General features: G+C 39.6%; 1 protein-coding gene across 2 annotated transcripts in view; it reads left to right on the top strand.

The window, feature by feature from the left end:
• tmem132e (transmembrane protein 132E) overlaps positions 1-21,264 on the top strand; it is a 273,517-nt gene that overhangs the window by 202,443 nt on the left and 49,810 nt on the right. The window lies entirely within an intron of this gene.

The following is a 21,264-nucleotide window of genomic DNA, read 5'->3' as shown; positions in this document are numbered from 1 at the left end:
GTTCATTCAACAGTGTTTATAGAATCGTGACATTTTTCAAAAAGGTCTTCCTGCATCTAACTAAAATATCAAATACCCCAGCCAATCTACATTATACAACCCAGATGGCTTTGTAATGGGACCATTTAGCATTTCCTCTTGATTATATTATATATATAGATATATAGATATAGCAGATATATAGATTCTGCATTCAAATTTGTATTGCCTTCCAATCAAATCAGGATTTACCAGTAATTTAAAAAATATTCTTACCAAGCAACATGACAAAGCCTAGCAAGGTGTCTGTGTACTGTATTTATGCAGAATGTTAGTGTTTCATTTACTTTGGGAAATTGCTACGTGTCTTGAAATGGGTATTAATCATTCTCTCCTGCTGATTCTTGTGGTGGACTTAAGTACTGAAATTTTATTCACAGCAAGTGGGAGACAATTGTTCAGTTTCAGCTTTGCATTTGCTTTTAAAGGCTTTTTATAGTATTTCAACTCTCACTGCACAGAACACTATAGCCCTTTTGTGTAACAAATGTCATTTTGCTACTATCTACTGTCACACCAAAATTTTGGGGAAACATCAGTAATGCAGTCAGAAGTGTCATAGGATGTAAAAAGGTGAATAGACATGAATAGACAACTTCTAAATAAAGATGGGGTGCAAAGTCAGCATCTGCTTTTACTCAGGCTGATATTGTTGTAGTAGTACACAACGTGTGCATTAAGTTGTTGGGCAGCATCAATGCACTCTTTTCACTAAACGCCGGTAATTAAAACAGGAAACAACAGTTGCAGTGGGGATGAGGGTGGTCAGGCTTTTCTCCTTCTCCCCTTTTTTGTCTCTCTTTCACAACCCTATCAACTTGGACAGCATGTTCTGTTATTTGTCAGTCCATTTTTTCTCATCCCTAACTAACTTACTACCATCCGCATCCATCCGCTTTCCTGTGGATGATAGGTAGCTATTTGCTGCTGCTATTCTCCCTCTCTCTGTCTCTCTTTCCCTCGTCTTTGTTGTTTGTTGCTGTTTGTGTTTACTGCTTTGCATTCTTTATTGTACATTGGTATAATCTAACTGGTTTGTGGAGGGGGAATCTCTTGGAATTGCCTCTCCTTAGGTTTCTTCCGTTTTTCCTTGCCTTCCTAGAGAGTTTTGTGCAGAAATTGTCCTCGTCTGTCGCGGGCCTGTAAAGCCCTTTGAGACATTGGATGTGATATTGGGCCATAGCTGACTTGACATGACTTGGCAGAACTATCCAAATAGAATTGACAACTCCCTGACACCCACTCTCTGTACCATCTGCTGCTGGGGCTGTTGGTCATTGCCTCCTTCAAGGTCTGGTATTATCTGGTTTGAGGAAATAGTGATGGAGGTAGTTCCATTGCATGTACCACCATCATGTTATACAGCATCAAAGCATTTTCTGTGACAATTCACCCATCAGCACTAAATAACAAAGTGAAGCTGCAAAAGAGAAAAGTCATATTTCTTCACAAAATTGAGCCATGTAGACTCAGCATTGCCTTGAAAAGAAAGGTTTTGTAATCAGATCATTGCGCGATCATATTGATTTTGTGTCGGGACGAATCCCGTTTGTTAGCTAGCCAGACGTTATATCCAGTCACCTAACAAAGAGTAAATTCTGTATGATTTATGCATCACAGTACACAGAAGCATTAATTTAATCAGCTTTATATTTTGTGCTTGGCAGCCAGTGTTGGTCGGCGTTTCAGACTTTGTTCGGCGCGGTGACATCTCGTTTGATTTTCCTTTGGTAAGGTATGTGTTAGGTGATGCTCCTTCTGATACTCAGTGGTTCTTGTGTGATTTCCTGATGAAATGCATTTGCTGTACACCAACATATTATTTCTTGAAATAGAAAATGTAAAATGCAAGATTTTCAGGTTATTACATTTTATGGTGCCGCTTCTGACAGCGCACAGGAGTAAATGACCTTGCCGTCTCCACCATTTAGATTAATATTCATTAACCAACATTTATTTAACTTTGATGCACTGCTTCAGAGCAGGGTTCAGCAGAAAATGTCAATTCCCAGAGGAAGCCCAATAACACAAATTGAACCGACTCTCAGCTCATTGTAATTCATGAAACTTAACGAATAGCTATGGAACTGAAACATTTGAATGTGGTTTTATCACTGTTGTCAGCTAAAAACTACTTCATTTTAAAAGTACTTCATTTTATCATGCAGTCAAAAGAGCAACGTTCCTTTACAGTCCTTTCATGCGTGAAAATGCCTGCATTACCCCACCATCCATCAGCTGCACGGAGAGGCTCAGGCACAAGTGTCCAGGTGAACAATGAATGCATCCCTATTTGTGCCTTATGCATAGTTTGGTGCCCTGCCAGGAAATATCCACATCCAGCTTTATCTTTCCACTGCACTTTGCAGGAGGAAAAGGACACAGGGAACTTAGCTCGACTTTGATGGAGTTCTGTTTGCACAAAACAATGTGTTGTACTATTTTATCAAGGAACAGCTCAATAACAACAATACAACTTGTAGTTTGAGGAGTAAATATCAAGTCACCAGCTCATAAAGCCCCATAAGCCAGTGGGAGTGTTTGATTGAACATTCCTGTGACCATGGGTGATGGTGATGGGACCAAATTTTCCTACCTCTCTCTCTTTTTAAGGGGCGAGGACATGTTTTATGCTCACAAAATGAAAGCTTGGACAGAGCACTGCACAGCTCTGAGTGTAAGATGTTTCCTTATGTTAATGTGTGTTCTTGTGCGCACAGAAATGTATTTGTTTGTCGACCAAATTATGTTGTTGGATGAAATAACCAAGGATGAAGGACAAAATCCCTTAAAGCCTACATTTTCCCCTAAAAACACAAGGGAGTTTTAATAATTCAACCCGTTTGACATTACGCTATTGATATTAGCTAGCTGCACTTATAATGAAGAAATTTGGATTATTTCTTACCCTGCTTAAATTTTATCCAACTAAAACACGCACTATGCTTGCTAATGCAAATTATTTCTGTGAAAAGGCCACTTGCACTCACATCTGGATGATATTTACTGCGAAAACAAAACAGCAGCATTAGCTGTAAAATACCAAAACGGCCTAGAGTGCACAGGATTCCTCTATGAATCAAACTCGGCATGTCTGTTAACATTGTCTGCTCCATTATTCAGTCAGGGTGCTGTGTTTGCTATTTTCTGTGACCTTAAATACGGACTCCTGTTAAATGTCAAACCACTGTGGGCCAGCAACAAACAGAAAATGCTCTATGTTGTTAAATGATTGATCTTAATAATACTAATAGTCAAACTAATCTTCCTCAAGTTGGTAAAAGTATCATGCACAGGTTTCAAGGAGATATTTAAGACAGCACTGTTCATTTTGCTGTCATTTCCTCTCTCACAAAGATAGAGACAAAGGCTCTCTTTTTTGGTAGCAAAATGAAAAAGTTGTGATCTATTGCTGTTTCGTCATTGCTCCTCACTTCCCACCTGTTTCACCTTCACCACATCTGTCTTGAGTTGCCTCGTCACTCCTCACCTGTCTCCACCCTTTCTCCCATCTTTTCTCCACTCCTCTTTTGCAATTTGTTTTTATTGAAGCAGATATTGTACATGACATTGTGCATACAGGTGAAGGGAATTTTGGAGATCATTTTTTATATAGAAAGAGGGGAAAGAGGAGAGAGAGATAGAGAGAAGGGAGGCAGGTTGTGATATCCCTACTAATGTTACCTCAGGGTCTATGTAGAAAGTTTCTCCACTCCTCTAATCATTTTGTGCTTCCTGTCCCTCATCACGTTGTGGAAAAAACATTTATTTTGCACCAGCATCCAACACAGTCACATTCATTTTGTCTGGGAAGCAACCGAGAGACATGAATAATGAGGGAGACCTGGTTGGCCCTGTTTTCCTGCTGCGAAAGCCAAGCTTATGGTTGTCTTAACTTAACACTTAACTTTGTATAATTTGCTTCCGAAACACACACAGACACACACAGACACACACTCACACACTCACACACACACACACACACACTGAAGACAGCACGAGAATGTGCACATTATAGGCTTAATTCTCCACAGTATAACAGGAATGGAACTGTAATGTGAAATCAGAACGGGGACTCAAAAGGAAAACTGGCCTTTTTTAATGCAAGATGTTCGTTTGCTTTATTTGAGCCAAATCTAACTGCATGTGAGAAAAGTAAACTTTCAGCATGACTACTCATTGGTACGGAGTTATTTCAAAGAGATAAATACTGAAATACTAATATTTGAATTTAAAGTTTGCTTAACTGTGCGCTTGTCTGGCTTATTTTTAACATTCAGCAATGTTTCCTGTAAATTCATGTCAGCTGCACTTGTTGTAAATCTTTACTTTGTTTACATGGTACAAAGGAAGAGGATTTATTTTCCCCAAACAGTATGCATATCAGTTGATCCATGAAAACGACACTGACATGAGGTTTGAAGCTGCAAAGACATGGATGTTTGAAACTCGAATCTCATGGGATGCCGGAGTATGAGTGTATGCTTCCTGTCACATCCAATGACGATGGCAACTGCATTCAGCAGTGAGCTTCATTCATCTCTGCCCTCTTTATTTAGCTTTCCCAGCTCAGTGAGTTGGAAAGATGGATACGCCAGAGTCTTCATCAGCTTTTAACCGGAAGACACAATTGGTTGGTTCATTTAGCAAAGAAAGGCAATTAGAGTAGCAGGGTGAGAAGATGGAAAAGGAAGAGCGTGAACAAGGAGCGCACAAAGAGGAGTGAAAGGAAGTTTAGAGGATGGAGGGAAGTGAAGCAGAGGGATTTAAATGGAGCCTGGGGGAATACATATTAAAGGTGGAGTTGACATGAGGACAGGTCACTGAGTATTAAAGGGCAGTGCGAAGAGGTGGAGCAGTCAAGCTGTACTGATTACATGCTCAGTAAGACATGTGATGATTCACACTGCCTTTTCAATTGTTCAAATTATGCAGCTTTGAAATAACTTTTGATATGACATGCCAAGCAAATTGAAAACTTGCTAATTATTATTATTCAAAAAACTGATGCATAATACACTTGGGGCTTGTATTTGTAAAGGGTGAAATGGCAGTTTCATTTGTCATACTATATTATTCTGTAAGCATCTCTTGTTGAACTGATACCACTTATCTGCTTTGCCTTTGTAGAAAAGAATGGAGGTTTGACGTATTTACTTTTGTTTCTGTGTTTTTAACATCCCCTTACTGCTTGCAAATGAATGCAGATACTTAAATTAAATTCTATCTATAATTAATTCCTATCTTGGTTGTTGATGATGATTTGTTGTGATGATTGCTTTGACAGTGTAGGGAACCCAATGTTTCACCTTTGTGGAATATTCAAAAGAAAGAATCAAGGTTTAATTGTCTCTATCAAACTGACTTTGGCACAGGGAAGGAAACTCACCTCACAGGTATGTGTTAATGTTCTCCTTGCCATAATAAAAGTGACAGCTCATCTTTGGAGATATCTCAAATCTGAACTTCCACTCACCTCAAGGGTGCAAAGACTTGGAGTTACAACACCTTTGAGGACATTTTCCTAATCAGGAATAATAAGGATTCCTAATTGAGTTTCCTCAAACATACACTTACATATACAGTATGAAATTATCACATCATCTGTTTGGATTTCTTTTTCTCAAAGCATTCTATTCATCCCTGTAAAATTCCACAAGGTAGTTTAAACCCAGCAATCAGACCTTACTTACCTTACCTTTGGGTCAGTTCCCGCGATCATTGTATTTCTTTCTTCATGCATCTGCAGTAAATAAATGATGTACCAGAGCAGTTCAGCCCTGTTGAATAGCTTTGACCATCAGAAAGCGACCCAAAGTCTACACCTCTTCTGTCAAGGTCAGGGACCAGTTGGACGTGCTCTTGAATAAATATGTGTTCAGAAATCTTTTCAGGTGGTACACTCCATAATGCAAAGGGCAAATATTCCATTGGCCTTTCATAAGCTTTGTGATACCCTTTGAGTTTGACCACAGAGGTAGAAATTTTGAAAATGGGAAATGGAGTTATTTCTGGAGTACAAATGTTGTCCTAAAATCTAAATGAAAATGGAAAATATGGAAAGACATCCCTGGTACCATGGAGATGGGTTGGGTTTCTCAGTAAAGAGATAGGCCAGTAGAATCTCAATGCTTAAGACTTGTACTTACTGTATTTTAGATGAAGTAGTAGTCAAGGGCATATAAGACATGGACAGTTTTGTCTCTTTGATAAGTTCTTTACGTCATCCGTTGGGTATTATAGTAGAGACAGGAGATTTACAAGGCTTTAAAGAAGTATACAAAAGCAGATGCATTCACTGCCAGGAAACTACTTCCCCAGACGTGGTCCACCTGGAGGACAGCCAGCAAAAACTGATGTATATGTATCTACGTATATCTTTGGCAGCAATGGCAGCTATATGTACAATGTCATCTTTCTCCAAATTTCAAGGAAATTCTTACTGCTTCTTTAATTTTAAACTACATGTAGGGGGGCTTGTACAGAGTTCGAGTTCACCCATTGCTGATTTTATATGCAGTTGTATTTAAGGCAATGTCATTATTATTGCTGATGTCTCAATGAAGTTCATGCAGGGTCCTCTTCAACACTTCAACAGGTTATAGATAGATTATTTCATACCATACATTTGTGATTGTTTCTTGAAAGATGTCTTTCTCTTCTAATGATATACATAGTAGGTGTCCAGGAAGGATTCCCTGTGCCTTAGGGAAATGGAGGCAGATATGCATTTGAGAGCGGTAAAATCTGCAAGGGAAGGAATATGTCAGACAACTCAAAGCTGTTCTCAGGTGAATTGTCATCTCACGCAGGATAATTGACATCATTCAGAAAGCTGATGCCAGCACTGTGTCAGAGAAGTCGTGTTTGCCTCAGATTACTAAAGATGTTTTGAAAATCGATTGTAGGAGAGGCACGCTCCCTGCATAATGCTGTTTGTGTGTATCAGAGATGGATACATTTCCTTGTCTTGAAGTTGAGCTACAGGTCCACTAAGGATGTGTGACAGTTCTTCTTGCTTGTCTGCCTTTCATCCTCTGTGCAACATGACCCATCTGGGGCATTGATCATCTGACAGTGTTGTGCTGCTCTCAGAGGCAGTGCTTGAATCAGTGTCATAGAGTGTAAAGTAACTTTATAAAGACCAGCTCGCAAATGTTATACAACACCCCTTCCACCCCAGTTGTCATATCATGAAGCGTTTCTTTGGAGTTAGATATGGAATCCTATTAGCTTGTGTATCTGTTTGTCTCGGGTCCACAATTATTGGTTTGCTTTATTCAGTATCCAGCCTTGTTGACAAGAATGTATTTGGTGTTGTTATTCATATTCTGTCAACCATTACATTAGAAATTTACTACATTTAGGAAAAAACCTATTTAGGTTATCTATTTTTCTTCCTTCTTGCAGATGCTGAAAACGTCAGAATTTTACAATGGACTTAAGCTCAGTGCTACATCGCAGCTGGCGGTGGTTATTGCAACTCACATGCAACAGATCCAGAAACCCCAGAGTTCAGTGCATGCAAGTCCTCTAAACAGAAAAAGTTCTGCTGTATACCTAACAGCTGATGAAAATAGTTATTTTGTCGACCTCCAGCAGTGCAATCAGGGTGTGTTGATGATTGACAGCAGTGCTGGATGTGGTTACAGGTACAACAGAATACATTTCTTACCAAACCTAGTAAACAGAGCCTAAACAGATTTTTAACCAACTCGAAATGCAACCAGAGAGACTCTATACTGGTGCGACTGGTTTGATGATAGAATACAAGCTTTAATCATGTTCATTCTAATCCCCAGTACCACGCACTTCGCCTTCGACCGATTACAAACTGCAACATGGGAAATTGCAACAGTAATATTCAAAAAATGATGTCAGAGTCAGATAATCCCATGGGAAATGATTTCACGAATGTAAATGAAGTACAGTACTGGAAAATAAACAACCGCTTCTGATATAAATACAGTGGACTGGGAGAAATCTAAATGAGATGATGTCAACATTAGAAAATGTACATTCAATGTGACAGACAGACCCTCACCCAGTACAGCATAGTGTGAGTGTACAGTAACTGTCGCTATTCATTCATTACTTTGCAGCTTAAAGTTCCAAAGAGGATTGATAGTCCAGGCCAGGAAAAAGGTCTGTTAGGGCCATTTGGCTTTGGAAACCACAACACGAGGAAATTGACATTATAGTCATCAAGAATGCAGCCACAGCCTGTTCACCATGATGCTGAAAGTAGCACAGTATGAGTATGATGGCTTTTGATGTGATGTACGGCAGAGTTTTCATATGAATTTTGATTGTTCTCCATAAATAATCATGCAGTGCCAAATGTAAAGGGAACCGTGATTGCTTTGATTTGCTTGCTAAGTTTGACAGGTTTTAACTTAATTGTCACATAACCTGACAATTTGTTGTTTGTAAACAAGCCTAATGATGAAATAGAGTAGATAATATCACTACTTCTCCATTGCTTCTCCTCAGGAATATTTTGCTTTGCTTTGCTCAGATTTTCTCCTTGGCTTTGCTGAAAAGGATAAACATAGTTGAAGTGATTTTCTATTGGCCTTAAACTTCACATACCATCTGGTAGGTAAATGTGAGATATTTAGTTCTATTTAAATGGGTATAAGCACCCTATTTCAGTTTTCAGAAAACCATCCAGCTGGCCATAATGGCTTATTTTTATATTTGGGTAGGTTTATGTGATCAATGGTAAGTATTATAGGGAATAATGAGGACAAGGTTGATTGAAGCGTAGGAAGTTGATTGAAGCGGAGGAGGTTGAATAGGTGATTTTCACTAACATCACACAGGTCACAATGGAACACAAGTGTTGTGACCAATAAGTGGACAAAGTCCCAAGATTAGTGAATGACCTGGTCATCTCTGTGGCAAGGTAAACCCTGCTGTAAATATTACAATATGGATTTATGTTTAAGTTTATTTGTAACTTTGTTGGTGGCATCCAACTTTATGTGTGTCTTGTCTTGCCTTGTTTTGTACTACAATAACTGGAGAGTGTGCGTGTGTGCTTCTGTGTGTATGTGCATGTGTTTGAACAAAGTTGCAATCAGCTCCATTCCTCCAATTTGTCTCCCAACTTGACAGAAATATCAAGGGTCTAGCGTGTGCATAGGGTGGTTTTCATGCCATTCTCATTTTTGTTTTGTGTTTTATTTGCAATAAACAAATGATGCAACTTGTAGTAGTGGGTGGTGGGAGACACAAATGGGTGACATCATTCTGAATACACGTACTACTTTGCTAATCATGAATGATGTCACAGCCCATGTCATGTAACAGGAGGGTCTTTTATTGGATTTAAAATCTATTTTGTTTTTAGATTTGAATGACAGCAGTCAAACAGGAGGAGAGCTGCACTGTTGTAGTGGGAACGGCCAAACATCTCCAGAAGGATAAAACCTACAATGACTAAATAAACAGTCATTTCATTGGAGAGCATGTGTGTTTGTATATTTGTTCAGGGGTCTGGCATTTGTATAGGGTGCTTTTCATTTCATCTTACCAATATAATTGGTCAAAAAAAGGTTGGAGGGGCAGTGGAGAGGAAATGGGGTCAGGGGAAGCTGGGGTTAGGGATGCTGGTTAAGGTTGGGGTGACGAGGGTGAAACTAGGGTAAAGCATCCAAAGGGCCCAAAGGGTGCTTTGCTGTAATAATCCTTTAATCCTCTTTTTTCAAGATGTAAGATGATTAAGAAAAGCCTTTTTTCTTAACAAATGTAACAGTAAATGCCTGTACTTATCCAAGGCTTATTATGACAGGTTTCTGTGGGACATTATTTTGTGGTAATTTATTTGTTATGGCAAACATAATTTCTTCCATTAGATATGTGTGTGTCCCTGGAGAGGAATGCCATTTCTTTTACACTCACTTTTGCAATGGTGAGAAACCCCAAGGGAGAGCGAATTTTACTTGAAACTGTCCAATTGGAATTAGAAGTTCTGCAGGGAAAAAGATGAGAAGATCAAAAGCACTGACTCCACCTCCCACTTGAAAAGATCTTTGAATTTAATCTTTCTGTGTCGGTACCTTGAAGGGAAGCTCAGCCTCCCACTCTCACTGTATTGTAATCAGTGCTGTTCATGAGAGGCAGTCCTGCTATCTCATGCTCCAGTGAATAGTAATAACCCATACCTTTTGCTTGATCTTCTAGTTGGCAGAGTACACGGCAGCTAACAGTCACCCATTGCACCCTGAACCCTTTGAATCGTTACTTTGAACCATGGCTGAAATATCAGGATGTATGCATTGAGATTTGAAGTGGGGAAATGTCAGCAACTAGGTTCCAGCAAGGCCCCAATTTCCTGAGCTCTCCTTAGCTCTGCACGCCTTATCACATAAATTGGACATTGGCTATTTCCCTGATTGCCTTCTCAGAAAGGTTCTGGCTCACCCAAGGGTCTTCTGCTCAGGGCTCTGGCTGATGGAAAGCTAGGACTACTTAGAATAATTGTCCTCCAAAAGGACACTTTGTGAGCCAGCGCTGTCGCCTCCACACTGTATGTCTCACACACGTCCATGCGAGGATGCGCATACATCAACATGGAGGCGACAGCACTTAAAGAGTGTGAAAGAGAAAGAGGTACTGTTTTTAAGGTTGGCGTGTCAGGATTTGTGTTGTGCATGTGTTCCTGTCTGGCACAGCCTTGTAACTGGGACTCTGAAAGGCCAAGCTATATTTATTTGTAGTGTAACAAATGAAATGACTTGATTTTCTCTTGTGTAATGATTCTTACTTTGATATTCTGTGTAGGAGGAAAATAAATATTAAAGCATGTGAGAGGTTCAGACATTATGTATGGATGTGGCCTTTGGAGCAAAATCCATCTGCATCAAATGTGAAGTGTTTCTTTTATCAGATCATTAGTCTTCAATGCGTATGTGTGTGTGTGTGCGCCTGTGTGTGTGTGTTTGTGTGTCTGTGTTTGTCTGTGTCTGTGTGTGCATGTCTGTGTTTGGGTTTGCGGTTTAAATTCAATGGTTCCACCGACGTTTGGTTTGATGGTAGTGTGATTGGAGTGTTGTCGTTAAGAGAATTACTTATTTTCTTTTTCAGCCCACTAGCTACGTATGTGTCCATCCAACTACTTTGTGAATATTGACTATATATTATTATTATTGAGGCAATTCAAACAGAGATTCCCTCTCTTTTAAAGATATCAGTGGACTTAGGATGGAACCCAAACCTGTTTGAATCTCATATATGATATAAATATAACCATAATATTGGATGGACAGCAGCAGCGGAATGCTTGCGTTTAACATCTAAGGACCACAATGTTGAGCAGAGTGTACCACAAACTGTGGACAATTTGAGGAATAAAGGCTCTGAAGCAGTGTGAGATTTCAGAAAAGATGCTGTTTGTTGGATGGAACCAGTGGTAAAATGAAAAACACATTTAATTGCTTTGATAACTTGGAAAGCTTTCTTGGAGAGAGGTCAATTGTTATATCTCTGTATTCTAATTTAACTCAGATATTAACTGAGATTATTTGCTTGTAAACCTTTTTTTAGTTTTTTTGCAATGTTTAATATATTAAAGCTATATTAAGCTGTATTACAGCTACTCACTGGTCGTTAGTAGCTTGATGCTCACTGTTAAAAGCCTGGATGAATTTGCTATAAAACACCACAGATTTGAATTTTCCTACAGAAACTGCATTTGATTTGGAAGTTATTTCTCTAAATATTCAAGTTAATATAGAGGAAACTATATCTGAGAAACTGATCAGACATATATTGGTGCATGAAAACATAAGAAGGTATGCCATCTGACAAGAGTGGCTTTTTCTGTACAACAGAATGTGTTGATCAGATTAGTGATGTGTGTGTGATACAGTGTGTGATGTAAAGAGTCTCTTGTCTTCCCTCCAACTGTTGTCACAGTTAAAACAAACAAACCAGTCTTGGGTTCAACAGTGTGAACACAACAAGCCGTATTCTGCCAAGATCAAATCCACTAACAGCATGAGCATCACTGTAACCATCGCTTGAAGCAGCATGTTGGCCAACACCAGCTACATGTAATGTTGTCTTGACTGTAGCTGTGCAGTGATATCCTGTCACACTAGACCACACAGTTGCACCTGTTCATTTGACAGCCCATATGCCAAACGGTATGTTTTTATTAGATGGCTGTTAATGTTGAAGCAAAGCAGACCACTTGATCAATTAGAAGAGCACTCGTTAAAGCAAATACCTGCCTACAAAGCACTCTGTGTTACATTCTTTGACAGTCATTTGTGGTGAGGGGATAATACAACAGTTTTCAAAGAGGTCCAACAAGTCTGAAAACATATTTCAGTCCATCACATCGGGATCCTCATCTAGGTCTACCTATTGGACGAAAATGGCCATATGATGAAGAAATGTCAAAAAAGGGTTCAATAAAAACATTCCACTAAACTAAAATGTTCAGTACTGTACATATATTAATATTTCGTACTGTAACTGTTCGAGTAACGCTGCTGACAAACCCACCGTCCAAGATGAAAAACTTACCCTCTTTGGCAGATGTCACAATATGCCTTACCTTTCATTGATTTAATGCCTCTGTACACATTTAACAGCTATATTTGCAAAACTAAAATACTGTTATGTGGACTTTTGGGGTCATTGTTTTGCATTGAGCAGTAATTTGGCTTTGGCTATACTGTCTGTCTGGCACTAAGTAATTACTCTGCTCCACTGACCTGCCATTGCAGCTTTTACATTTGGCAGAATAGATGAATATGTATAAGCTGGACAGGCATATATGTTAATCTAAACACATATCTAATTAAGCCAAGGGAGAACATAAAACATGTCTTATTGTGTTTTTATGTTTCATTTAATGTGAAGCTGAGTGGGTGAATACAATGCCATGTGTATGTCAGAATCCCAGCCCAGGAGACTCACCACACCTCTCTTGGGCCTTCCTGCCTCTATTAAATACCATTTGTTTATTCAGTGCAAGTGTGAAAAGAAAATAATCACATTTTCTCATATTCAAAGGTTGGAAATTGGTGGTCAAAAGTGCAGCAAATTATTACTGACGCTACCAACGGTCCGTATGCACAAAACATTGAAATTGCCAGTGGGAGCCATGGTAAACCCCTCAATCCAACAACACCCTTTTTTCTGCTGCAAAGACCAATAGATTGCCAGCCTGCTTGGCTTTTAAGGACTATAATTAAGCTCTGGAAAATAAGACATCAGAATGGAGTCACAGCAAGTAGGAACATGACTGAGTTTTAAACTTCTGAGATACTTAAGCTGAGAAATAAAGCCTGGGCAACTTGAAAACACCTTCTGTAATTATACTGTCTCGATCCCATAGCAACACACATTACTGGCTTTGGCAGCAAATGTTTGTTTAGCCAACAAAACAGACTTTGGTTTTCTTTTATCAATTTAAATCCCTTGCATTTCCGTCTCGTGTGGGTCCTCTGCTGCTATTGCTGCAGAAATAAAAAATAGCGCACATGTCTAAATGGAGCCCTTATTAGATCAGTAGTTGAGAGTCTCTATCCATGCAGTTCCAGAAAAGACTCATCAAAACAACTAAATGAATTTTCTGCTTTCTACTGCTTTTTCTCCCCCAGTGAACTGACAGATTAGGCCAAATCCTAACAGCCAGTCCATGCTGTGCTGCCCATTGTGCCTTATTTTATTTCTTCCAGAAATGACTGAATTACTAATTCTACTGAAAATTTCCCCTTTGGCCAAGTCCTTCCGCGAGGCCCAGCTGCTGTATTCACTGTCAGATAGTCTGACTGTCATAATGAGCAGTAAGTATCTTGCCGTGTCGTGCATCACTGTGCCAAGTGAACATCTGCAGCGATGCCTGCTCTGGTCTTCATGACCAACAATGTTGTGCAGCCCCCATATTGACTTTGACACCTCTCTTGTTTCAGAGCCATAATGATGAGCACATGGCACAGACTTTCTGCAGAAGCCTTGCATAACTAAGCTGAGTCCTGTCATGTTGTGCTGTAATAGAAAGCCGTTGGGTGCCAGAGTCGTTATTGTGCATACAAAATAAAGAATTGATTCTTTGAGTCATAGTTTTAAATTATCCAACATCAGGTTTTTCATTTAATGCATATGAGCTTATTGTAGCAGTGTGTGATACTGCTTTACACTGCATTGATTAATAATCACAGAAAACACTCAAAACTAGTCTGTGCTTCCCCCTTCCCTGCCTGTTGCTGCATTTAGCAAAATCTCTTCAGGTTAAAATCACATATTTCCATTGGTGAAAATTGAAGAGTGATATAGAATACAGACCATGGTCGATGTTTTCCAAATGAGAGCTAGACTGAAGCATATTTTCAGCTTTGTAGGAATACAGTGGATGTGATTTTATTGCAGATGATGCCATGGTCCAAACACATGAATGTTAGGTGAGCTGGAAATTCTAACATACCCAAATTTGTGATGCAGTTTGTGTGTCTGTTTGTAATAACCCTGATAGTGATCAAATAAATGATTCCAGCTACCCACAACACTTCACCGGATATCAGGGGCTGAGTGGACCACATGTGCCAAGCAGACACCAAAATGTAGAATTAATTAAAACTGGAAAAACTGAAACAAATCACTTTCCAATTGCCGAAATTGTAGGGCTGGATCTCAGGAGGTTATTAAAACAAATACACAGCATATGTGATGCACCCAGTCTGGAATTGCATTGTCTGGAATGTTCGCAGTGTTTGCCGTGTTCTATTAAAATTCTCCAGACGTTTGATGGCAGTTAAGAGGGGCTTAAGTGTTAACTGTGTTTTGATTTGAGTATGTTCCAAACTGTCATTCGACACATAAAAGCACCACATTCAGTGCAGGTCAAGGACAAACACACACAAAACACATCTGCACTTATTCTGAATTATTCAATCATCATGGAATGGGATTTGTTGTGTGTGTGTGTAGTACCACAAGTGGTGAATTCGTCTGTAAAGTGCCCCCTCAGAGGAACTAATGGTGCTTCTGCCTGCAGATGAGAGGAAAAAGGCTTTGCCTGCCAAATTTAGCCGTTGGGAGAGGTGGTGTTTCAGCTGTAACCCTAAAGGGAGTGCAGCTAATGCCTTAGAGATGTGCAAGGACCGACATGTTAGCTGTGTTTTTGCTTTTCTCCCTTCAACTGCGCATAGCTAAAGGGACAGCCGTGAAGCGTGACTCCATCCATCAGGGTTTCACTCGCCATTGGAAGCGCTGCAATTGTGTTGTGTGGGCTGTTGTCACCACCATCAGCGATCAAATGTTTGTTTATGATGTCCCACTGCTGCTGAGTAGAACGTCATAAACATGCCAGAACCAAATGCCAAATAACTGAAGTCCAATCTGCTTGAGGTTGGCACACACACGTGGAAGGGCTTGGTCATTTTGTTTGATAATTTCACAAGGGAATTGTAGTCAGGCCGTGATGAAATGCACAATCTGGGACAGGGGGTTGTATTTGGCCATGGAAATGAATTCCTACCAAAGCCAACATTTTGTTGGTGCACTGGCAACTCGCTCAGTGTTCTTTGACCTTGCAGATTGAGTGCAGTGAACGGTTGTATTTAATAGCTGATATTATCCCCCTGGTGAAGGAGTATTTTGTGAATTTGACTTTAACTTCCTTCAAACTTTGTATTCTGTATGAATAATCACAATTAATAAGCCAGCGCCAAAATCACTTTCCTGTTTTGAAAAGCAGGCAGTTTGGTGTGCAGAGGCATTTGAAGTCGATGGTTTCATGACGTGTCATGTTTATTATTGGGTGAGATTGATCAGGGCATCAAGAGTTCTAATTAGTTTTTCCTTAAATGTTATCTCAAGCTCACTGCTTTGCAATCTTATTGCGTCTTTTATGGCTATACAACCGGCTGATGATGTGAAGCAACTGTATAAACATCTCTGCGATAAGATAAGATAAGATGAAAGTTTATTATCCCCCACTTTATGTAACTTTATCTGAACTTTAACCTCGATGCAGAATTGGTTCAGTGGTTCTCTGTGAAGTGTCGATGTTTTTGGCATTTGTTTCCAGTAGACGTTACATTTCTTTTGCATTTTTCAAGTGCACCCACAGCTCATTGAGGCCCTTTGGTCCAGACTGTGAAGGAAAATGTGTTCATCTACAACAAACAGTAGCAACGTTCACTTGGAAGTGGACCAAGACCACAGAGTTTTGGCGGACCAGGGTTCACATGTTTGGTGCACAGCTGAAACCTTAATCTCAGATTGAATGCAACTTCTGAAAAGCTTTTATTTATTTTATAAAAGATAAACATAGCATGACATTAGCATCACATTGGTGGTGATGATTGTAATCCATACTTATGTGCTAAAGCTTCAGGTTTCCACTTCCTGGTTCACAGTCTTTGCAACTTAACTTTCCACCATGTGAAACATAATGATTTGAGTTTGTTTCCTCTAAGCACTGCCATTATCAACTTAATTATATGTTCAGCTTCTCAACAGAGGGAATCAGTGGTGCGGCATCCCAAAATATTTCCTCACAAACAACAGAGACTAAAATAACAAAATGACAAATCAATATAATTACAGCAGTATTTAGTTAGTTTGAGTGCTAGATGGTTTTGTTTAATCTCTGCTGAGTAACCAAGAAAGGTTCATTCTCAGACAACTGGACTAGGTTGACCACGTCCTAGATCACTGAGATCTCTGCTGTGTAAATTACTTTATTGTTTGTATTAATTACAGACCCACTGTAAGACGGGAAAAAATATGTGTTGATGCTACTTGAAAACCAAACTGTTATGGTTGGAACTGGCCAAGTTGTTGATGGAAAACATAATTAGTGTTGCTGTTTTGCAGAAGTGGCTTTTGTCACTTTAGTGCATTGCCAATTTTTACCAACAGGAAATTAATCAGTGCAACATTTGCAAACTAGTAGCTGCACTTGAAATGTGCCCTGTGTTATTCCCGCAGCTCCACATATTCCCATTTTGAGCCTCCCACTAATAAGGTCCGTCGCTAGCAGGCTCACCCACCCGTCTGTCTTTCCAGCTGTACGTCTCTCAAAGCTGTGTAAGTAGAGATAGACACTATAGATCAAAGTGGTTGAGATGATTGCTGTGATTGCTACTTGTGATCTGCGGGAAAACAAACTCAACACTCACTCACACTTGAGAGTTGCCTTCTGTCGCACTGGAGGCATTCACAGTGGACATGTCGAAAGTGGTTATTGATATTTCTAAGGAAGAACAAATTAGATGAAGGGACAAGCTACAGCCCGTATTTGGGAAGGTGTTTACTGAGGAAACTTGTACTGAACATGTGAAACTATTCAATTCCAGATTTCCTCTTTATAAATCCACAGCAGTGTTACATTAATACCAAATCATGTGGGTGTGAAAAGGTTTGACTGCTTTCATAGGCAGCCACAGGTGGATTCAACCTTTGAAAGAGTATCAGTAGAACAAGAAGTGAGTGTCTAAAGTTTAGCTTAGCTTAAGGCGAGCAGCTTCACCACAGCAGAATCATATCAGCTGCTCAATATGACTTCCTGATTAAGCACCAGAATACACACTGTGACTCCAGGAGAGTAATATTTATATGACTAGAGGCGGATGTACAGTTATAGTAACACTCTTGACTGTGCCACTGAGTAAGAATGAAAGACTTCTGGAGCCATAACTCTATTAAGTCCAGGTTTGTGATATTTTATTCACAGCAGCCACTTTGTCAAAACTACTCGGTGTAAAACTACATAGCGGATGAGAAGGTATGAATGTGTCATGGTGTTGTATGTAAACGTACTGTTGAGACACATCAACGTCCAAAGGAGAGATTACTAAGTAGGCTGAGCAAAGCAGAAAGGTATTTGATGAAAATTATATTTATTCTTTGTAAATGAAATGTGTAGGTGTACAGTAATACATGCTGTGCACTCATAGCATTGTAGAACATTGGAATGTGCTAGAAAAGACAGATGCAGATGTTTTTTTAGGGCAAAGATTGTTTTTTATAAGCCATATCAATGTTTTATCGCTGCATCTTACATGATGGGACAGGGCCGCACATGAGGGCAGAGTCCCACATGGAACACCACTCATGACACTTCTCAGTGACCGTGCATCTAAAGCGAGGCGGTGTAATATCCTGGGTGTGTTAAGCTTGTGATATAGTGCATGTAATATGGAAAATAGGGCTATTCTGTCAGTCGACTTCCTGCTGCCTTCACTTCAACACGCGAGCCAAATGATGCACAGAAGAGCATTGCCTCTGTGTAACGGCCCCTGGATCTTTGTCTCTTCTTGCACATAATTCCCGAAACTCATCAGTGGCGTGAACCGACCCTGGTCTCAGTAAACTTCAACAAAACTAGTTTGGCATTGATTAACAACCCCTGCAGCCAAGTGTTGATTGGGGTCATTCCATGAAGTGGGATAATTAAAAGCTCAATGCTAAATACGAGACTAAATTTGATGGGAAAAGTGTTACAACTCATGTGGACTTAATATATTCTTCTTTATTTTGTAATATCTTGTGGTTTTCGGGGTTTCTGTTAATTTACTTAATTTTGTGTCTGGACAGTTTTGAAATCCTTTTTCCCTGTTTGCCTATACTCCCTCAGTATATATATAGTATATGTTTGCTTTTTGCCTGTGTGTCTGTTTTTGCCGTCTTGCTTCCTGTTTACCAGTGTGTATGAGCACTGCCTGCTTTATTAAATTGAGCCTGCTTTTGGGTTTCTCCTCAGTTACTGGCAATTACAAAAAACTGAATGCACACAGAACTGGAAAATCTTGTGCTGGAATGGCTTTCCAATTTTAAGCTCTCCTGTTTAGCAATCTAAACTTGGAGTTAAGTAGATGTTGCCATGGCAGAAGGCATCATGTGTGGAATGAGTCATAATAACACTGTATTAGCGCGGTGTGCTTCTCACTGCTTCTCCATTTCCCTCCATAAAGGCACCTGAGATTGCGAGCATGTATTATTGCTGGCTACAGCTGCACAACTTCTCTATTTACAAAGCTGTGTTCATCAGTCAGCATTAATGATGCTCAGAGATGAGCACAAATCACAGTTTGTGATTCCATGAAAGGGGCCCCCTGATTGGAGACATTGGTATACAGGCACGCTCAAGCTTATGATAAGTGTAAAGTAGGAATTGAAAAGCTACCGGTAAATGAATATACTTCTAAGTATTACTCATCAGTGATGCACCCTTAGGCTAAGGAAAGCGGGTATGTTTTGCAATAATGCTGTAATTATCATGCTCTCTGATCAGAGTATTTGCAATAGCAATCAAGTAGAAACTGGTCAGGTATTACACCGTCCCTGGAGCTCAAATCAAAAGCATCAAAAGCAACATACTAGTTATGGATAATCTCTTCTGATGTCTATATATTTTTCATTCATGCCTCTTGGGTGAGATATTTGCTGTATTTTTTCTCATGCTAATATCTTCATGAAAAAAAAGTAAGTCAAAGTTTCTGTCACACCAAAACCCAAATATAAGTGTATGCATGTGTGCCATTCCAAGTATAGATGGAAACCTTTCAAGGTTTAGTCATCCTTGTGTTATATTAGTCTAATCGAAACCTTAAATTATTTCTGTTTTTACATGAAAATATCACAGACCTTGTGGAAATGCATGAGGTGACATCTTGTTAATGTTTCATTGTTTGGTACGTCAAAATGGAATTTTGAGTTTTTAAAATGGCCAATTAAAGATTTGGATATGTAGTCAATCTAATTAAGTAAAGAGTGAAGCAAAAATGATGTTTACATGACAACATGAAATATGATTAAGTTAATGGGTGCAATTCAGTCATTTTCATTCAAGCCTCATTAGTTTGTCTTGGTTAACTTGAGAGCAGCAGCCTGAGAGCAGCGGTGATAATACGAAAAAGACAGGCTGTGTTTGAGCCGCGTGCTTTATATGCTTTCAGACATGGAGGCAGCCTCAGTCCAAAGTCGATTGCTTTCACCAATCACGTCTGAGTGGTCAATGCACTGCACTCACTAAGCGCAGGTTAGTGTGGCAAATGGGAACACCGCAGCAGTACCTCAAAAATTGTATCTGTCATAGGCCATAAATTGAATGATCTGGATCTGTTGCAGCAGCCTAAAACTTTCAAGGCAATATAGATGAGGCACTTGAGAGAAAATATCATTTAGGTAATGCTTTCTGAGAGCTCCTCCTGAAGCAGCAGTTGTTTATCAGAGTCAGAGTGCAGTGATCTGATGGTGGGAAGAGATAAGCTGTTCTGTGTCTTCCTGTAAACATGGCAAAATCATTACCATCCCTAGAGTTCTGTCTGTGGGAGAGCAGCATTTAGATATTGCTATTATTTATGGGCAAACTCTGCGGCTTTAGACATTAAATGGTTAGTGAGCTATTTCTAGAGATAGAATTGTAACTCAGCTCCTAGTCTGGTTTGTAATGATATTGTCCTTAAAGCACAAAGCAGACAAACAAAAGCCATATATGTGAATTATTAATCTCCATATTTAGTTTCATGAAAATGAGAAGCTCCGATCAATAATCTCCATTGCCTCTGTGTGCCCAAAAGTTGAGTGGTTTGTCTCCGTCATGACTTTTGCAGCTGCTGTGGCACTGTGCTCAAATTACCCAATTGTATTTAGTTATTTTATCAGCAGACACATTGACAGTGTATCTAGAAAGATTCATACAGGACACCTACTGGAAACTTTTTGTTGAGGCCAGACTTGTGGAATATTCATCAGTGCAAGAACTAACCAGCTTTTGTTACTCCTTTAGACAAATAATACATCTATACATGTAGCCCTGAAGTGATTCATAATGTAGGAGCTGCATTCCAAACCACAGTGTAATTCATGTGAGATATTGTGGCTGCCTCAGTTGTTCAGGGTGCTGTGTGTCGCCCAGGGGACTGCTGTGCCACCTTTGAGCCTTCACATGGCACAGAATGATTGTTCGCATGCACATGTTTACACGGCTTATAGCTCAACAACAATTTGACTTAACAGTGTTTTGGCTTTGTTGATGCTCTAGAAATGCAAAGAATGTCAGATTACCTTTTTATTTCATCTGCCAGCTCGCTTGGGTTAGCTGCTTGAGTTCTGTCGGGGTGGGAAGGGCTCCGCTAGTGCTCTCCATCGCCATGACCACACACACACACAGCTGCAGGGCAGAAATCCATTATAAGCTCCTGACTATTTATACAGTTGTATGTAATATAGCTGATTTTATTCTAATAATTTCCAAGG

The sequence above is a fragment of the Genypterus blacodes genome, unplaced genomic scaffold (genome assembly GCF_046128005.1).
Source record: "Genypterus blacodes isolate CSIRO-AG114 ecotype Tasmania unplaced genomic scaffold, CSIRO-AGI_Gbla_v1 ptg000111l_1, whole genome shotgun sequence".
In the NCBI taxonomy this organism is placed as follows: Eukaryota; Metazoa; Chordata; class Actinopteri; order Ophidiiformes; family Ophidiidae; genus Genypterus; species Genypterus blacodes.
The sequence above is the reverse complement of the archived record's forward strand: the minus strand, read 5'-3'. Positions and strand labels throughout refer to the sequence as shown.